General features: G+C 35.6%; 1 protein-coding gene and 1 long non-coding RNA gene across 9 annotated transcripts in view; both read right to left on the minus strand.

Annotated features, from left to right (window-relative positions):
* Positions 1 to 17698, minus strand: part of LOC110383871 (low-density lipoprotein receptor) — a 175712-nt gene that overhangs the window by 104460 nt on the left and 53554 nt on the right. The gene's annotated exons all lie outside the window — the stretch shown is intronic.
* On the minus strand, positions 9949 to 12036 carry LOC135119298 (uncharacterized). The gene is made up of 2 exons (XR_010278146.1): positions 11803 to 12036; positions 9949 to 10849 (listed from the first exon to the last, which is right to left on the minus strand). It is a non-coding gene; the product is annotated as an uncharacterized LOC135119298 (long non-coding RNA).

Raw genomic sequence — 17698 nt, forward strand, 5'->3', positions numbered from 1 at the left:
TATAAGGATTGTGTGCTATCAAAAAATCAGAGCTTTACTTCTTACAAGCTAGCTAGCTTTTTGCCCTTCATTAAAATTGACAAAATATACACATTTAAAAATACATATTTCCTATAATAGATGGTCTCCTTCATATTGCCAAAATATCAACACGAATACAAACATCTAAATTTAACAGAAGGCCACACGAATTCATCAGCGAAACATACTAAATTATTTCTGAACATCTTCGTGAGTGAAGGTTGTTTACAGTTTTCGAAGAGATAATCGAATTCCAAGGTTAAGGATCCTTCACACGTGCCTGGAAGTATATCACCGTATTACTGTGAAATGTATTTGTTATTCTTCTGGGATCCGTCCTGAATCTAGATGTAAAGGAATAAGGACAGGACGGTTCCAACTGACAAGACTGTCCGCTACGTCCTACCCACGTACGAAGTTTGAATTGTCATCCCTCCAGTTATTTACTTAGTACAAAGATCCTTTCAAGCATAAATGGGTCACGTGTGAGTAGTCTAGAATATTAGATAATGTTTGTTTGAATATATGATTCAGTATTTCAACAAGAGATTTTGCTGTATGTTCGCTTGAAGGGGTCTAATCGCCGCCCTTGGACCCCGAAACCCGCGTCGGTCAATTCTGCGATCCCTTTGGGGTTTTCACCGGCTTAATATCATCCGTTGTTAGACATATATCAAAACATCTCTGTGTGAACAAACCTGACAACAAAAAACGTTTTACTTGTTTGGAACAAAAATAACATTGTCTAAAGTGGGCCTTGTCGCTAATATTAATGTGTGGTCCGCCGCACAGGTTGCGTGCTCGTCTGAAACAGGTACATTCCTCATTAATTATATACCTTCTTAACTTTGTTTGTATCCTTTTTTGTGAATGTTATCATTTTTCATTGCTGCGGCAAATTGCAGACTTTTATTTTCTAAACGAGGCTTTTATGTCGGGCTTTGAAAATTTATTCGCGGTCAAAGATAGAAAACGATTTTACTGCTATTTTGATAGCATCTACAATGATTTATAGAGACAGCGCACCTTTAAATGGATTTCGATTTAGAATGCATTGTTTTCTTGATATTCACATCTTTTCTGTTTCTAGTAAACAGCTATAAGATACGTTATAAAGTGCTTCTTACACACGTAAAACTAATATCCGAAGAGAATCGAGTTCAATATGACTTCGAAATGTACTTACCTACACAGTTTGTTACTTGCGTACTTGTAAACTGTCTTCAATATTCTGAAACTAGTTCCAGCTTAGTTTCAACAACCTTCCCATGCTATAGCAACGAGAGTTTTATAGGGTGCTATAATTCTTAATATTCTCGTATATTCCAACATAGAGCGAAAAACACTTTCATATTTTCAAAAGACCTGGAAAATACGAGTTTCAATATATAGCAATAGTTTTGAGTAAAATCTGTTGCAATGTTTATTTTCATATCCATTTAGTATAAAAGCTTCAAACGAAAGCCATTGATTGATTCACAGAAAAGGAATTAATCATAGAAGACTGGAAAAGTAATTTCGCGAATGAATCAAAAATACTCCAACAAATTAATATCGGTATTTTAATTTAAATTTTAATATCGTTGATTATTCGTTGATTATTAAAATGCCTCAAAACTTACACTGGCTGTATAAGCGAGTGAGGTCAAGAATTCTGCAGATTCGATGTCGGATTCGATTCGATACCCGACCTTTATCGATTGTTGTCATTTCCAACCCTTCTCAAGATAGTTAGGATACGTGTGGAGCTTATAAATAAAAAAGTAAATAACCCTACGATACTTTCAGTCTAGTCATGGTCAGTCAAGCCTTAAGATATAAATAAGAAAACTTTTTTAGTTTCGGGTGATTAAAAATAAACCCAAAATATCGTTTGGTGCATGAAGATTTTACATTTCCGACATTTTTTTTCAAAATACATTCTTTCATTGCCTTAAATGTATTAACAAATAAAAATGGCGAATGTAAACATTTGTAAAAAAAGAACCTACGAGTAATAATATTTATTTCCGACGGAAATATTTTTGCATCGAGATACGACTCAAATATGGACTCATTCATCAAAAAGCGAGGAGACAGTTCAACGGAAAATATTGAATTAAAAAAGCGGAAAATTCAAAAACGGTTCCCAATTTGGAATTCTTTTTGGAGTTTCACATTCCGTTTATGGAATCACTAGCTTTTGCCCGCAACTTCGTTCGCGTGGAATAGTGACTACCAGCAGATTTTTGATTTGACCAATAGATGGCGCTATATGTCCGGAATAATTTTATTTTTATTTTTTTTGTAATAAAAACTATCCTATGTCCTTTCTCAAGTTTCAAACTATGTCTGTACCAAATTTCACACAAATCGGTTCAGTAGTTTAGGCGTGAAGAAAAGACAGACAGACAGACAGAAAGACAGACAGACAGACAGACAGAGTTACTTTCGCATTTATAATATTAGTTTGGATTCTTCTGTCTGTCACAGACGTATATCGGATACCGTTTGACAGAGTCGAGAGCCTGCACAGTTTGTTATTCGGCCATCAATGGACGTGAAGTTTATAAAACATATTCGCAATATTGAAATGTTTTTGGGTTTCCGTTTTTTATGAAAGTCACTAAGGGCTGTTTTTCAACGTATCGGTTTTCATTTGGAGTTAAAAATCTTGATAGTTTTTTGTACCTACGCTGTTTTAAAAAAACTATCATAGGTAATGCTCTATTCCATCTATTTTCACTACATATTAACGTTTTTATTTTTAGGCACAATATGTAGTTGCCAAATAACTGGCATATCTACGACAAATAATATTGTTGAGGAGTTCCGTATACGCTGGGTTCCAAATTCCAATGGAGATATATTCATGCGGCGCGGAAATTCCAACAATCAGGAGATATGGACGAATATTATTCAAGCCATTGTGAATTTTACGGATCGTTAATACCAGAATTTGACATATGAAGAAGTATTTAGGTGCCTAAATTATTTTAACTTAAGGAAAATATGCATGAAAATACTGTTTATATCAATGCATCTCCATGACTTTCTGAGGTTATCGGAGAATAACAAAGAATAGAGCTTCCGCGTGTAACCAAATAGGAATAACTTTAATTGAAAGTTTAAAAAAATAAATGAAGCTTATTTCAGTCTCCGGCAAAAAATATTCACTTGAAAAATTTCCATCAGAATAAAAATTCCCTGGAATACCAGCGTACCTACTCCTAAAAATGGTGATCGTGCAAAAAATGTTCATTCCCATTGAGGAATATTAAATGTCAAATGGCAAACACGGGCCACCGAATACTCGATGCAATGAAGTCGAGCGGAAAATTGATTTCCTGCAGCACATATCATTTTCATTTATGAAGATTAATGACGCCAGACAAAGCCATACGAGGTCAGAAATTTAATAGAAAAGGATTATTTCAATGTATTTTAATGAACATCCGTATTGGCATTCAGGGTTTAATGTGATGAATATTATATCGGTCCACAGAGCCGCGTTAAGCACAGGCCATTTTGTCATACCAGTCCGCTGATTTTGGGGATTCATATTTCGTTTCACAAAATTGTTGTCGTAACTTCGCACAATACGTGTTCTGCCAAATACAGTTACCAAAGTTCACATGACATTCAATTCATGGAAGCGTAAACTCATTTCGATAGCCCGTCTAGAACATCGGTAAGGTCGTAGAGGCCCCGTCAAATCTTTCTTGTCAAGGGTAAGGGCTTGTTTCAGATAAATGGGTTAACTTGGCCCGTCCAAACGCCTGTTAAACTTGCCCAATCTAACCCGCAATGTAATCGATTAATCCGAAACTTAGTGGCTTTTCAACATAACGCACTAAGAGGCATTCATAACATAGTTTTGGATGGGCTTCAGATGTCAAGTCTTGTTCAATAAAATGACTACGGAATCGATCAGGCCGACATTCGAGAAGGGTTAAGTCATTGGGCGAAGTGAAACTCTATTGTTGGAGATGCTAAAATAACTGTTCTATTTATTGCTTTGATATTTCTCGAACAGAGGTGAGGTTTGATTTCAAAGTACAATGCAACTGGAATATCTAGACACACGGCAGTGTGTCCGCCAAGTTCGAGCAAAAAAAGCGACACACCGGCCGTGGGTTATATTACACGAACCATTTCGGGCCAAATTCGACCCCCCTATAACTCAAAATCTATTTTATTTACACATTTCAAATTTCTAGTATCTGTTGAGACCCCCTCACTTATCTAAAATACAAAATTTCATTAATATACCTATTGTAGGTCTTGAGATATTGACGTCAGAAAATCGCTATTTTTACTATACACTCACTGACTGACTGATTCACTGACTCACTCATCAAAAACCTAGACCACTTCCAATGGTCGTATTGACTTGAAATTTGGCATGGAGGTAGGTCTTTATGTCAAGGTAAAGGGAAAAATCTGAAAATGGCCAAGTGTGAGTCGGTTTCAAAATAATGAAGGTGTAAAATACCCAGTGTAAATTTATACCCCTAAGGAACTAAAACGAACTAAATTTATTTATATTTATATAATATATCTTCGAATGGTCGTACCGATCTGAAATTCGTTACAAAGGTTTGTATTTAGTCAAAGTAAAAATCTGAAAACGGCCAAGTGTGAGTCACTTTCGAAAATAACGTATGTGTAACTTTGATCCACGAACATAATATATGATAACATGTCATGTCAGTCAGTTGGTAAATCTAGTCCATTTAGTTAATCTAGTTCATTTCTTTGTAAGAAGCATAGTGCATATTCAAAAATCTGAAAGATAGTATAAATGAGACATTTCCTTAACTAACCTAATCATAAGAAGAAAATAAAATAAACAACCTTACAAAAATAAATGAAATCCCACCCAAAACAAAAATGTGAAAGGCTGCCAAGTTCGATAATATGGAAATCCTTCGCCTATAAAAGAAGTGAGATCTGAATAAGTACCAAGTTCCATACACATACCTCAGTTAAAAATAGTTATACTATTTTTAACTGAGGTATGTGTCTTTTTGTTTTGGGTGGGATAATACACTACTGGAAACCAACTCAAGTATTCATTGAATTGTAAATAATGACAGTTTACTGGGTAGAACTTAGAATCGGCAGTCAACTTAAGTATTATATTAAATTTCTTATTACCTTTAACTTGAACTCGGTTTTATGAGAACTTTCAACTGCTATTTTTAGATCAATAAACCTAGTCACTGGGGAAATGGCTAATCCTATTGCTGTTTTATGAGATATTAAAAATAATAGAGTGAAATCTTAAGATAAAGATGCTCCAAATAGCATTTTGAGTGATTTAAAATAAAGTAAGTATGAATTTTACCGTTTAGGTATCTGAAAGCTGCAGAAGGAAGTAAGAAAATAAATCGGCTATTTATTTCCTTTATTTATTGACATTATTTCCTATTAAAACGTTGCTTTAAAAATTAAATTAAAAAAAATAAAAGGGAGTTTTGTTTTGGCTCATTAAAATTCGAATATTTTGTCAGTCAATTTTAAAAAATCAATATGATTAAATTTCATAATGCATTGAACTAATTAGCAAATATAGATGTAGAAAATCACCGCAAAATTATCAGATGTAGACGTAAGTACCTACTACGTAGCTATGTTTTACATCGTGTGCAAATTTGAAAACCGCAAGCAAACGGAACTGTTTTCGCGTCTGTACCTCCAATTGAGATACGAGCATAAACACAGGCATTTCGCATTGATACCCAAAGCATACAAACTACAGCACAATATAAAACTTTGCATTTTTATTAAAAACCTAGTCGTTGAAAATGTTTTAAACGAATCAGAGTCGAGATTTTACGAAACCGCCAAACAGAGCGCCAATTTAAAGTTCCGAAACAGTTGTTAGCACAATTTTTCCCTGAATACTCTGTATAACGAACATTATTCATTGGGATGAAGCAATAAAACACCGACCACCGAAACCATGAGAAAGTAATTTTGCCCCAACGACTCCTCCGAGAGACAGTCTATCGGCGAACGCTGTTGAGATGATTTATGAAACGCAGTCGCTGTTGTGCACCGCATCACATATTGCCCACAATATAAACAAACGCCCATTTTACAAAGAAAAGGTCCTAAAAAGAACAATGTAAAAAGAACTGTTGGCACATTGGCAGCTTTCACAGCGAAACAATTCTAAAAACAATACGAAACTGCCCTCAGTCCGGCTGCCGACTAGGCTGTGATCTTTCATGAAATCGATTGTATTGACTCACACGAATGGACGTATGAAGAATAAAAAGTGTACACGAGTTCCACATAGGGGCCGCAGCCCGCACGTTTGGCAGCACCAATTCATTTGACCAGAAAATTGAATCCTCGTTGTTATTTCGCGCAGGGAGATTAATTAAAACGGCGATCGTCAATGTAGTAAATCATATATTATGCACCATCCACGTGCCTATTGTGCAACATTTATCCGTATTTACGTTATAAACGAACGTGGATTACAGACTGTGATGAGCAAATGTTCGAATATCCCTCTAGGTCTAAAATTGAAAACATTTGAGCAGTCATTGAAATAATAAACAAAGCGTTTGTGTTTTATGGCGACAAGATAAACTCACTCTAAATTATGTCTTATCATCACGGAGACTTGATATAAAAAGCACAAAGAAGGGGACTATAAATGTGGCACTGAAATTTCATTGAAGTTGACGATGGGCGAATTTGGCAAGCCTTTAGGCTTGCATGCCACCAGAACAAAAGACGTCCGCTGGAGCGAGCCCTACGAATGGCAAAACAAGGACAAGGAATTTTAATAAAATCCTTATTATCTATTCACAGCGGCAGTTACGCTCTTTTACGAGCTAAACGGTACCGGAGAAGTTCGGTCGCGGGATCGCATCGCGCTCTCCTTGTCGCAACTTTGCTAATATCTTAAAGAACATTCTGAACCGAGTTAATTGTTCACCGACAACAGAAGCACGCAATCTGTGTTTAACGTGTGTAAGTTGCCGAAGTCGTGATAATGATGCCACTTAGCTTCCCCGACACTACCGACCTAATATGTTCTCATGTTACTACTTACTACATTCCTCATTCACATACTCGAGGGTATCCAGACCATCTGAATGACATGATGGATGCACTTGAAAATTAAATACGTAAATGGGAATCATGAATAGGTATTTTAACTTTTCCTTGAATATATCTATTATGTATTTACAGGAATTTCAAGTTCTGTTATTATGCATGAAATTTCTTGCAAAAGCCAATGTTTGCGTAATGCGATGATAATCTCTCAAAACTATATTTGTGTTTCCATCAATTCGCCGCAATGTTATTTGAAACCTTCATCTCTAGGGATTATGTTATAAAGGGCACATTTGTGAAGCCACAACGTATATATGAAGCGGCCCGCGTGATTGGATCAATTTCTAAAACTGTGTACCTACTGTAGGGGCACTAACAGAAGGCTTTTCAATATGTTTAGCTTTTGGTATGTGAATCGAATACTTTACTAAAAAGTTAAAAGGATTGGTAGTACCTATTAACTATAGAAGTACAAATTCTGGGTAGGTAACGCTCTGTCAAGAAAACACAACGAAGAATCTATGATAGAAATCCTAGTCTATTGGCTATCATTTTTTGTTTGACTGCCAATCCACAATTGAAGTGAGCCAGTCTATAATGGCTGTATCTCTTTGTAAAATCCTTTAGAACACAGTTCCAATAACTAAATCACAATAAACGGCTATTCTCGACAAACAGCGCGCTTGCTAGACAGATCGGCGGTCGCAGTTTGTCGCTACTGAAAGAACAACGCAGCTATCCAGTTGACAGAATCCTTTAGATGCCTTTAACGTTATCTACTACTGACATATTCTTGGTCGGGGAAGAAGATATACTATGCTGGTAAGTAGACTGGTAATGGGTTGTCAAATATGACTCGAGTAATATGTAAAATTCTTTTTTTGTAATGCTTTATTAATTCCATCAACAAAAATGAGTTTGTGCATAAGCTAAACATCAAAATAATTGCTTATATATTTGACTTGAATAGCCAAAATAAACTTCAAATCTTGTACATCAATGATGATCAAAATCCTTAATAGGATAATGGAAAAATAATAGCATTAAACAAGTTATGCTCCCGATAGCACCCAAGAATTAAAAGTTCGCAGTTTAATTAAGATTAAAGACCTATAATTTGTATTAGGCCCATAGCACACGGCGTTTTTTAAATGCGCTGATAACGCGCGTTTCAGGAACGCGCTTCTTCGGCGCTGTAAACGCTAATTGTTGCGTTTGCATTGATAATAGAAACGCGCGCATGAAGCGCGTATACGCGCATTTGAAGCGGTACAAACGCGCGTACAAAGGAGCGGAGTAGGGCAGAGGGGGTGGGGGTCCACCACTGCGCCCGCGCCTCAGTTGCAATAATGGTTTATTGTGTGCTGCGCGTGTATCTCGTTTAAAATGGAACCCTTCGACACCGACCGCTTTATAACAGAAATAAACAATCGTCCAGCTACATGGAATTCACTACTGCCCGAATATTCAAACAAAGTGTTAAAAAGAAATGCTTGGGATGAATTGTGCCAAATTTTTTATAACAATTTTAATGAAAAAACCAGTAAGGAAAAAAACCTGGCAGGTAAGATTTCTTATATTTATTTAAAAATAATTTATTATAGTTTATAGTGCGACGGTACATAGAACAGTAAAACAGTAGAACATGTAATTAGGTAGGTACCAGTGGCGTAGCCTCCATACAACACGATTCCCATCGGCTTCCCTTGGCAGATTCTAATAGGTATATGTATTTTTTTTATATTTACAACAATAGCTTCACTGAGCCCTAGTCTTACAAAAATCTATTCGACTAATCTACGTAATTATCGCAAACAATATAATTACATTACACCAGGGTGACCATTTGTGGCAGGTTCCTGCCATTTTGTACAGATTAATTAAGGACAAAAAAACCCTGGCAGTTGGCAGAATTTATTTAATTAATTTACTGAGAGTCTCAGTAAATTAATTATATAAATTAAATCTATGCCAGGCTTTTTGTCCTTAATTAATCTGTCAAAATGGCAGGAACCTGCCACATCACTGCATTACACCTTTCACAAAATATTCTTCAATAAGCTGAATACAAAATACGCAATGTATTTGAATCGCGCAAACGCACACGTATATTATTTTACGCGTGCCGATTTTACTCGCTCATATTTATGGGAATTCAAATGTTTGAAATGTATGCGATTCACGCATACATACACATTACTACCACATGCAAACACTGTCGATAATATGAGCCGGGTAAAGCCGATCTGTGATAGCTTACAATCTTTATTATAAGAATATTATTTCGTTTCATTTGTCCGTTGCAATATAATGTTGTAAGTTAAATTTGACCCACTTGTCGGTTTCCAATTAAGCTGAAATTTTGCATAAATGTGTAAATCGCATGACAGTGGAATATTATGATGATGTATGACGTAGAACTGATCTGATGATAGAGGTGGAAGGTGGCCATAGGAACTCAGTAATAAAGCGATGTACTTCCATCGAGTTTGGACTCGTTTCATTTGTCTTGATGAGTATTTTGTATTCAGACAGTTTCCAAGGTCTCATGATGGAGCTGGAGGGTGGCCATGGGATCTCTGTAATAAAGCAACGTAATTCCGTCGAGTTTGGGCTCGTTTCATTTGTCTTGATGAGTACTTTGTCTTCAGACAGTTTCCAGGGTCTGACGATGGAGCTGGAAGTCGGCTATAGGATCTTCGTAATAAAACAAAGTAATTCCATCAAGTTTGGGCTCGTTTGATTCGTCTTGATGAGAACTTTTATGTAAGTAATTTAATGACGTCTTGTTTATTGACGCGGTAAACTTTTTTTTGTGCTGGCTTTACTTTTCTTTTTTCACCCTACGCTACTGGTAGGTACCCTAAATTTTAGAATCTTGCCATGGTACTGCACCTTCATCACTAATAAAATAATCAGCGTACATATTTCGTATCATAGTTCCGCTTAATTGTCCCTGTGACCGTCTTGCACCAATCGAAATCAAACTTGCATCTTCAGGAGGATCTTCTAAACCAACTATACTCAAAGAATTATGAAAATTATAACCGTCACGTTCACGTATGAAATTATGCAGTACACAACAGGCTTTCACAATAGCCACACTGAAGTCCACGCTAACGTTCAGTGGCCGATTAAAGATTTTAAATTTGTTGCTTAATATACCAAATGTACATTCAATGTATCGTCTGGCACGTGTCAAGCGGTAATTATATATTCTTTTCTCTCGTGGCAAGATTTTTCCAGCGTAAGGTCTCTGTAAATGTTGAGATAATGCAAAGCCTTCATCTCCAACAAACGTAAATGGTATTGGCACTCCATTATTAGATATTGGTCTCGCATTTGGTATATTATAATTTCCTTGCCTTATCTTTTTGGTCCATTCACTACATTCATTTATTGTTGAGTCTGCAGCCTTTCCATAGCATCCGACATCTATATCGATAAATCTGTAATTTGCGTCACATATTGCAAGCAATACGATGGAAAAATATTTTTTATAATTAAAATACTCTGATCCACTATGTTGAGGTTTTATAACTCTGATATGTTTCCCATCGATAGCCCCAAGTAGATTGGGAAAATTTGCGTATTTCATAAATCCTTCAGCAGTTTTAGATGTGATTCCTCGGTTGGTTCTGGCATACAGATGTTTTTTAATTTATCCCATATTATTTTCACTGTTTCACGGACTATGATGCCTGCCGTCGTTTGTCCACACTTAAAGTCATAGTGAATATCTGAGAAATAGCAACCCGTAGCTAAATACCTGAAAAGAATAACATTTTAAAGCTTCTCTTGTTATCGTAAATTTTACATATTTAATTAAAATTAACCTACAACTACTTATTTCAAATGAATTAAAATTAACCTAATAAATAACTAAACTATTTACATTATTATTGTTTTCAGTCATTGAACTTCAAAGAAAATGGAAGAGCATTAAGGACGCTTATAAAAGAGACAAGGCGAAGAACAATAACTGTTCCAGTGGATCTGGAGCTAAACCTAGAAGACCCTACATATATTCCAATTTGCTAACTTTTTTAGACCCGCTTTACGAAATAAGATCTCCAAGTCAAAATGATGATGCAGCACTGGGGAATAACCAAGACTGTGATTTTCAAAAACCACATTCACCAAAGAAGTCTAAAAAGACTCCAAAACATGAAGACCCACAAGACAAATTGTATGAAGCACTGACAGCAAATCTCAAACAGTCTAAGGAAGCGAATAATACAATTTTATCTGAAAATCCCGACATACTGTTCTTAATTTCGTTAGCTAAAGATTTTCTGCTATCAAAGAGGAATTTAAGTTAGAGGCCAAAGCTGATATGATAAATTTAATTCGTAAATATAAAAATATGGGACACTCATCGAGAATATTGAATGAAAATAGATACCAAGGTGCATTTCAATATGAACATCAGTATGGATACCAGTCTGGATATCAGTCTGAATCTGGATATCAGTCTGAATTTCAACCACAATATCCAAGTAATCAATCAGCGCCAAGAAACGAATCTGTCAGTTCACTTCAAAATTTAGATAGCAATGAATCGGTTACAAATGACTCCGATATCATATCTGACATGTATGATGATATTGAATAAATCTTTTTCTCTTATTCATAATCTAAGTGCACTTATAACATTTTACGATTGATTTAAAAATGTAACAGAACAATAAATAAATAAATAAATACTAGTTGTTTTCTTACCTCAATGTGATGAGCAAACGTTCTTCTGCCGATATACATGATCTCATTGCTGTATTTTGACGAGTTAACTCAGGTTTTAGAATCAAAAGAAGTTCTTGGAATGACGAATATGACATTCGATAACAATTATAAAATTTCTTCCATCTTCTATGTATTACCAATTTTTTAAAAGTTGTATGATAATGACCACTCAATCTTTTTTCACTCGTAAATGGATCTATCCAATAAATTCGCTTTTTTACGTTTTTACTTTTAAAAGTACTAAAGCCAAAGTAAGCAGTGTTGTCTCAACCGACGCCATTGTACAACTGAAGAAGAGGAGTCTCTGATCAAAACGCAAAAGGTACGAGCGACTACAGCGCGTCTTACCGCTGTACCTGCGCGTATACGCGCAGAAGAGGCAGGTTTTATAATCGCCCCGTGTGCTTAAGTTACAAGGTTGCGATCCAATCTCGTTTGAATCGTGTATACGCGCGTTCTCTGCGCGTCGTCAGCGCGTTTAAAAAACGCCGTGTGCTATGGGCCTTAGGAGTAGTGAAAGTTTTAAAAGGTTCGAGGTTAAAAACAAGTGAAGATATAAACATCCCTTTTCATTAATAAGTAATGCAAATGTTTTAGGATTAAGACGTGTCTATATAAAACAGTATACCGAATAGTTTCACGTGTATGTTCCGACCTGTAGGCAGTCGAATAAATTTTTGATTACGACCCCAGGTTCATTGGTATTCTTGGGAGAGACTGCCGATACGACCTTCAAGCCGGGTCTGCACTTAGCGGTAATTTACAGTTTAATTACTGGTTCTGGGGGAGGCGGTCCAACCCCAAATTTATACGGTGCTCGACATCACATAGTTAACAAGTTGTAGTCATATCCTTTCATTAGGTTCGATGGATGGGGGCAAGAGCATGATCGTTACGCAATGACCCGATTTTGTACAGCAAATTGCCGAAGACGAGGTAAGTAAGTCTAGAGTAGGTAGTTCAAACCAGGTCAAAATCAAAACATTAAATAATTTGAAAGACTCGAGTAAATGGTAAAGTACGAGCTTTTTTATTTACATTTAATTTAATTTAGTTTTTAGATGAAAACAGGTTCGTCACAATAGTATTCATAATTAAAATATGTGTCTACACAGGTCCTTTTCCTGGTTCCCGTTCCCGGAAAATTGATATTTTCTGAGCGCGGGAATGAGCTCGCTGTTCCCGGAAAGTAGGAAACGGATTCATTAATAAACGAAGTAATAATATCCGAAATGTCCAGGAAAGGTATGAGATTAAATATTTTTTCACAAAGCCATGAACAATGTGGTATTTGATAAATATTATTTTAAGATATTCAAGTTTCTTTTTGTAGTTATTTTCATCTTACACAGAATATTAATGGTCCTAATAGCAATTGTTACTGGGAGGATGGCATAAAATTCAAAACCACAGAGAAAATAAAAATAACGGCAGAATATGGAATAAATTGTCGCAATAAAACAATTTAAAAAATATTCACCCGAAACTCACGTGGTAAGCTACAAAAAAAAAGCCAATTTTTCTTTTCAAAACAAAAAACTCAATTTTTATCGACTTCTAAATTCTTACTTTATTGCAAAAGATAAGAATAACAACATATACATAAGTCCTTTCCATTGTTCAAAAAATAACTCCAGCCGTCAAACAAGCAAAGAGTTTGAAGAAAAATAAAGCTATTCAAAGCAAGTTTGCGTAAACTGCAATAAAGGCTTGTGAATATGGTTTAATGCATTCAGTGACGCCCATCGCTTTGAGCACCCTTAACCCACTTACTGCGAGTGAAGCACACTGTTCACAAAATACTGTTTTCTTTCCTGTTTTTCAAGCAGATATTGTAATAGAAGTGATGTTGGTGCGTATAGTTCGTTTTATATTTTTATGAAACAGCATCATCTCAAAAAACGGTGCACTGATGTGTGATCACGTTATTTCTAGGCTGATATTATACGAGGTCTTCTAATTGGCTCTCTGTCGACTATGACTTCCTTCTATTGTTTAGTTTTTGTTTAGCTGTAAGTCTTCCACAGTGTATTAAATAAATAAATAAATCATCAAATGATTATCTGTGCGGGTGCAGCGTGTGCTAGTGTTAGACTTTTACTGACTAAAACCCACCATGTTCCTTCTGGAGCCTTTTGTGTTAAAGGACAAAGGCGCAGAAGCATGCCAAAACTGCGGTGGATGAGTATTGTAAAGAAAGATATTAAAACCTGCGAATTTAAAGAGGAAGATGTCCTGGACAGAGCGATTTGGAAGAAAAAGATACGGAAAGTGGACAAAAGCTAAGAAGGACAAGAAGAAGAAGATTTCTACTGGAGTCTTTTGTGTACCAGAACCGTGGTTGCTCTTTCGAACAATCCCGCAGCCCTGGTGAGTATAGTCTTCGGTTTAGATAGCTTCGTAATTTCCTTTAGATATTAACGATGCGATCATATGGTACGGAGCGCATGCACTGCAATTAGTGGTGTATTACAACAAAATTCTCTAATTAGACCGGCTTAGTGCTCGTGTGTTGTAAATTACATTGTTTCCCTTGAGGGCAAGCCATGTGGATAGTTTCATCCATGTGTATAGTATAGTAGCTTTACTTTTATGGGTTTATTACAGCTGAAAAACTGCCTTTAGTAATCAGATACGTATCATAAAACTTTTTAATAATGAACATCTTTAAAAACCAAAGCGTAGGTATATTATTTACATAAAAATATTAAGAAAATAATTTGTTATAAATAATTTTGGTACCTATTTAAAATATCTAATTACTAGAATTTTATTAAAATGTAATTACACGCTATCACATGCCAATAATTAAAATAAACAAAATTCAAGTAAGTAAATATGATATCAAAATAAGCAAAGAATAAAATAATGTAGGTATTATTTACCTATGTATCGTAGGTAACTCTACTATGTTATTATTATGAATTTCAGTAGGTAATGCTAACCTGAAAGCTAAACCAAGTCGTTACGCAAATATTAGAATCTTTCTCGGAATAATTGAGGATGTAATTTCACAGCGATTACTACAATAATAATTGTTATGTAAGGGATATGTTCGTAATTGTGGAAGAAAATTTTCCTACGCTAAATTATTAGGAGCTTTTAGTTGATACCTATGTATGTAAGAATGTATCTAATATCAATAGGTAAAATCTTTCATAGGGAATAAGATTTAGCCAAACATACATCTGAAACTTAATGTCAAAGTTTAAAAATAAATTTATAGTGATTTTAATTTCCAATGATTCTATTGTTTCCATAACATTTTACAGAATGGAAAAGGAAAACATCGTACAAACTAAAGTATTTTTTTCATCTGTTAATTATATTAGAAATAGGATTCCAAAAATAACAATACCTAAGTGCTAGCAGAGTAAACGCTATATGTGCTTTTACACAGCCTTTGAATTTTATTTGAAAGCAAAACATAGTAACACGGAAAAATTATAAAAACGTTTTCACCGCAAAAAGTGGATAGTAAAAGGTAATCCCTGAAATGGGATAATGGTGCGTTCGGTAGACCGAAATTCCATTTTAACATACACATTTATATAATAGATACATACATATATACTTTATTTTCACACATGTGTTACATTTTTCGTATTTTACACAACACTTATTTCTGTTATCCCGCGTTAATCCGAAAACCATTTGGATAAGAGGAAACTTTTCAGACACAAAAACTTTTTTTTGTAATTTAAACAGTTTTTTGTCTATGTTTATCCTAAAAGTTGACTCTGGGGAACGTGTTAATTAATGACCAATCCTAAGGCATTTACTTTTAAATCTGTCTCTTTGTACACTACTTGAATTTTAAAGATTTCCAGGGTGGTAAGGTAAGTGAGTTTGGAAACTAGTACCTACTTCGTAAGGGTATTTATTTAAAATGAAGAGCCAAGTTTTGCTATGATTTTTGTGTACGCACTTACATTGTAAATAGCCTTGATCTTCTTCTATCATAATTAGGTATAAATCACTTTAATATTATTTAGGTACAATTTTTTTTATTACAGATCAGGTTAGAGGGGTGGAAACTTATCAAATATTTCATGCTAAGCACTAGTAATCTGTGCGCAGTACGTGGTCAGGCATAAATCATGTTTTTTTCTCCAAACAAAGGCACAATACTGAATTCTGGTCGATTAACGATTATTCAATTCATTCCGAATCATTACCATCATTATTTTCTTCCCCGCATGAGTGAGCAATCGATTTCATTCCATATTACAGTTTTTACAAATAAGGAAAATCGTTAGGGCACGTCGGATAACATTGACTTAAGGAAAGTGAGAAAATGAGGGATTGCGAGCCAGTATCAGTCGGCAAACATAGCTTTCTCTAAAGCTTTTATAAACGACGAGGATAATTTAATTTCTGTGAGGAGAAAATATAATCTCTAGAGCATTCTAGCTTTGTAGGCATCACAATGTGACCAAGAGGGGGGCTAACTTCGCGAATCTCGACAAACTTGTAAAACTAGTTAAATGAGGAAGCCGTCCGTATCAAGCGTGCATCGGATGACTTTGAAAAATTGTCGCCAATAAGTCTCGTTTCGCATTCGGCGCGATCGTCCGTCAATGTCGGCGTCGGTCGTCGGCCGGCGGGCCAATAAATGTCGCACGAACCGACGGATCGCACGACCGTCCGCACTATTACCACATTAACCACTCCACGGGAAAATATTTAGGACTCACTTCTTTAATATACGTCTTGCTTGGACGTGGGGCGTCCGACGGGGTGACGGGAGCTTATTTTGTTAACCCTCATCTCAGCAAGTTTTGTGGTTACTTAATTGATGAGTAAACAATTAATATTGCCCACAATAAGGTTTGAATAAACTAGAAACATCTAATAAAGCAACATTAATAGATCTTTCTCGAATGTTCTAAAAGCCAATATTCCACACGGGAATGAAGAATGCATAGCAACCGTGTCTGGATTTAAATCTCAACTCGAGATAATTGGCATCGATAAGTGCAAACTTAGTTCTGCTCAAACAGCGCGGTTCTAATACCGACTATTAAATGTTCAATGTTAAAGTTCTTTGATATCAGATGTAAGTCGAATAATATAATGAAAAAGAAGAGTCATTGAACTTTGTGAAAAATAAGAAATTTTAAGTGATGTGCCTTTCATACTTTTTAAGTAACGTGAACTTTGTTAACCTTCTTAGTTATTTCACATAACAACAAAACCTTGTAAGAGAATATTATTATTATTATATATTATTATTATCATATATTATTGATATGTTGTGTCCATTAACACTTAGGTACGTACATATGTACTGTCAGCCTGTCAGGTTGTCCAGTACAAAGTAACGTATTTAGTATCGACTACTATTTGTAAATGTCCCAACATGACAGAGCATTGATCTCAAACATTAGCCACGTGCCCTAGGGAATACACAACAAACACGGTCCGTGGATATATGTAATCAGATATCTAATTATCATTACTATTACTACCAGTCACCACTCGTTTTTGACCCTATAAAGCCCTAGCAAAAATGATGTCACAAAGGATTTTATACTGTTGACGAGTCATAAGACTTTGTTGCTCCACCCCATGACATAAATCTTAAGCTATCCTTTATAACACCCATATAATGTTCTTAACAAAGACGTTCAACTTCATTATTAAAAAGTTCGCGGGTGCGCTACAACGCCGTACTAATCTAGGCTCTGAGCAGAGTCGCCAGTTAGGACACAATGAGGCCGCAACGCTCAGCTCACCAAGCAAAGGAATGGCCGACGTTAGCATACATAATGTCGTCGGACAAAGCAAGATTTATTTGAGGTGCCACGCCGCCGGATCTACGGCACTACGGCGCTACACGGAGCCCGGGAACCAAGACGCTTATGCCCACATT

Source organism: Helicoverpa armigera, chromosome 3 (assembly GCF_030705265.1).
Source record: "Helicoverpa armigera isolate CAAS_96S chromosome 3, ASM3070526v1, whole genome shotgun sequence".
NCBI classification, from domain to species: domain Eukaryota; kingdom Metazoa; phylum Arthropoda; class Insecta; order Lepidoptera; family Noctuidae; genus Helicoverpa; species Helicoverpa armigera.